The sequence below is a fragment of the Magnolia sinica genome, chromosome 3 (genome assembly GCF_029962835.1).
Source record: "Magnolia sinica isolate HGM2019 chromosome 3, MsV1, whole genome shotgun sequence".
Taxonomy (NCBI): Eukaryota; Viridiplantae; Streptophyta; class Magnoliopsida; order Magnoliales; family Magnoliaceae; genus Magnolia; species Magnolia sinica.
Window position 1 is genome coordinate 76,624,294 of NC_080575.1, and position 3,800 is coordinate 76,628,093.

At 36.3% G+C, this 3,800-nt stretch overlaps 1 long non-coding RNA gene across 4 annotated transcripts; it reads left to right on the top strand.

Moving 5' to 3' along the window:
• Positions 1-376: 376 nt before the first annotated feature.
• On the top strand, positions 377-3,502 carry LOC131238569 (uncharacterized). 4 transcript variants are annotated; one of them, XR_009167934.1, is made up of 5 exons: positions 377-540; positions 1,019-1,102; positions 2,897-2,956; positions 3,114-3,168; positions 3,393-3,502. It is a non-coding gene; the product is annotated as an uncharacterized LOC131238569 (long non-coding RNA). The 4 variants fall into 4 exon arrangements; XR_009167933.1 differs by lacking the exon at positions 377-540 and adding an exon at positions 562-636; XR_009167932.1 differs by lacking the exon at positions 377-540 and adding an exon at positions 831-935.
• Positions 3,503-3,800: the final 298 nt, after the last annotated feature.

Below are 3,800 nucleotides of genomic sequence, written 5' to 3' on the forward strand. Positions count from 1 at the left end.
TCAAGTGGACCACACGGTAGGAAACATGGAGATTAAATCACATTTGCTTCCTATGCTGTGGTCCACTTGGGTGTTCAATCTACTTTAAGTTTGGGATCATCAACTAAAATAATTTATTAAAATTAATGCTCGGAATGGATGACCCAAATACATCATGGTGGACCCCATAGGGCTCTTGATAGGACCGTCCAGGTCCGTCTCACGAAAGGACGCCCAAAATTGGGCGAGTGCTAAAAAACGGAGTCGTGCCCACTACTCTCTCTCTCTCTCTCTCTCTTCGTTCCCTAATCCTCTGTCCCTCCATTCCCTGATCCTCTCTCTCCCTCCCGGTCTCTGCTCCATCTTCTCATTCTCCTCGCTCTATCTCCAACGCCCGCCCTCTCTATCTCTCTCTCCCACTCTCCTTCTCAACCCAAACCCAAACCCTCCTCTCCCAACATCCATGTCCTGGGATGGCGCTCTCTCCTCTGTCCGATTGATAGTCCAAGGCAAAAATCATGTCCAGAGATCGGGAAAGGCCCGAAGCTCCGCAGGTGCGAGGTGCGTGTAGTGGTATTTTCGTAGTTCTTATTCTGGGTGTGTCATTTTTTGATGGAAATTAGGGTTTCGAGGGAGTGATCGGTGGTAAAAAATCAGGTATATTGTTCTTCCTTCATTTCCTTTCTTGTAATCTATGTTGAATTGAGATTTGATCGGAATTAGGTTTATCTTTGTTGAATTCCTTGTTCTGCTTTTTGAAATGTTAATTTATGGTTTTAGTGGAGAGATCATTGATTGTAGAAATAAGTCCTTTTTGGTTATGAGATCATTAAGGATAGAAGCTTCTTCAATGATCTGATTTGCATGATTTTTAGTTCTTATATTTACAATAATGATGCCAATTGTGGTAGCATTGATGATGCCTTGAGGCTGTTTGGTAAAATGCCTGAGAGAAGGTATTTATAGGTTTTCCACAGCTTCTGAAGTACTCAAGCTCATGGGCTAATGTTTGTTTCTTTTGACTTTAAATATTGGACAGGTAAATGACAGTAAGTTCAGGCAAGAGTATAAAAAAGTGTCATTTCTTCCCCATTTGTGGTAAGCTCCAATAAGAACATGCAGGGTCAGATTTACTTTTCAGGTTACTGTACAAACCTAATTAGTATATCAAATATAAATGGTTCAAGAAGCTTCGTTGCATGACTGACAAACCTAAAGTCTACTTATGTTAGAATTCTAAGCTTCCCTGGAAAAATGAGAATGCCTATGCTTCTTCCTATAAATAATCTAGTTAATGACTGAACTTTACTTTTTAAACTAAAAAAATGGATTAAAGAAGCTCAGGCTATTCAGTTATGAATGTTTTACTCCTTGCTCAATCTTAGATATGATGGTTGACTAATTGGTGTTCTAACACTTGCAAGGTAAGTTGTTGTTCATGGATATTACTACGTTAATGTGTGGTTTATTAGTATTCATGTGTAATTCTTATGGGCCATGCCTGATATCTGTTGTTTCGGGGCCATCTATCTTACCCAAGGCCATGGTTTATGGTTGAGTTTAGAAGTTAGGAACTCAAGAAAAGGTGCAGGAAGGCAATTATTTACGATTCCATAGAAATGGAGAAATAAAAAAGTTTTCCTTATTCTTCCTTCCCCTGTTGTTGCAGGAATTGGTCAAATGAGATCTAGACATTGCTTATGGTTTTATTTTGAAATATAAAATATCTTAGAAAATGATATTTTTGGACGTTTTTAGGTTCCCTCTCTTAAATTATAGAATAAATGGCTTGAATTATTCAGGATGTTTTCTGAATTAAGAATAGTCCACAATTTAAAAATTGATGAATCTGGCATCATTGATTGTTTTGGAGCCAATTTCTTATAGAGATCCTAACCATAACCATCTTTGTCATATGATGTATTAAACAAAAGTGCTAACTTCTGTAACTCAATTAGATCAATCAGAAATTGTGCCTATTTTTATTCAATGTATCTTCTTCCAGAAGTTGCACCTGTATGTGGGAAGGTTCTCTTTTTCTGTTTGTAACATTATTTTGATGTGATCATTTCTATATGTATATTTACTTTTGGAAAGTCAATTTTGAGTTTTTAAACCATGAAATAGAAGATAATAGAATTTCAAGCGGGCAACAGAGAATTACATTATTCAAAAAGTTGGGAGCTCACTACTTGAGTATTATTGCAATGAAGAAAATGAGTGTACAGAGAGGGGTTCCTCATGTGACTGAAGTGGAAACAAACTACATAACCATTATAAATAACAAGCCCACCAATAAAATATTTATAAGCCCACCAATAAAATGATACAACTAGACCACCACCTTACACTGGACCTTGGATACATACCAACCATAACAACAGCCATCCAAACCGCCAACTCAGACTAACCATAAAGCATACCATTTTGCCGCAGGAAGACATCAAAAGCTGTTTTTACACAATCATCTATAATAAAATTCTTCTCACTGCATAACATCAAGAAACTTCTGCAGAATCTAGAAAAACAAATTACACCAACATCTCCAAATAGGGATCTTCACATACAATCTTTTGAAAACAAAGGACACAAATTAAATTATCTCCTTATTGTACAAATAGGAAAATTTTCTGTCTAACCAAACAAGAACCCACACAACAAGCCAAATGGAGCCTAAGCCCCTTTTTAACTTCGCCAATGTAACTCCTTGCATTGCCGTTCCCAAGCTCAGGTAAAGGAGGAGGGAGAATGGGCATCAAGGTGAGTTGTGTACTTTTCATTCCTTTTTCGAGAGACATTTTTAAAATGCTTGATGGTTAATTTTAAGAGTTTTCTTATAAAACGTATTAGTAATGACTTCTTCTACTACCATCTGAGGACCTCAAAGGCCCAACTAACTTGAGATTTTTACATGTAGGCTGATGTATTTTCAGCCCCACAGATCAATGTTTCCATTGCAAGGTTCAATATTGAAATGGTAAAGTTTTTAACTATTTATTTTATCTTTGTTTTTTCCTGTTCTTCATAAATAATTTGATGTCTTAGCCTCCTGTCATTACTAGTTAGTTTTGTCACTATTTGTACATATGTCAATCTCATGAGTCATACTTTTTGTAATTTTCTTACCCTTGTAGTGATTATCAGAAGCAGTGGGCCATCATTGAAAGATTACCCTTGTAGTGAGTCTAGGTACATGTTTTCTTCCCTTCTGTTGGTATTTTCTTCTACCTTTACATTTGAAGACTCACTTGAGTCTTTATTTGGCTTGACTCGATATTTAAGAAATGGCTTGAGTGACATTATAGTGCAATATGTTTCTATGATCTAGGTCTTCTCAGTTTTTTTGAAAATCTGCCTTCTTTATGTTTTTTTTCGCCTGATTCTATCTTCTGCTGATTGTATTAAAATGCAAGATGGGAGAGGACAAGGATCTTTCAGTTATGACGAACGTGGATTTGCAAAAGCTGTTCCCAGGCAAGAAGGTAAGAGAATAATACACCCAGGTGAACTTGAATCATATGCATGACATGTCACATATCACAACATTGGCAACATGTCCATTTAATTTAAGACATGCGCTGTAAATGCATTTTGGTTGAAAAGATACTTTCTTTCACATTGACTGAAAAGATATTGAGAGCTTTTTTTTTTTTCAAGCAGATACTTTCTTCCACATTGACTGAAAAGATATTAAGAGCTTTTTTTTTTCTTGTTGAATTTGTGCTAAGGGAGTTCCACTTCTCTTTGTTTTTTACGGGGTGCATTTGCGTAGGAAATACTTCTGATGTTAGATTGATGAGATAAATAAAGGAATGACAACT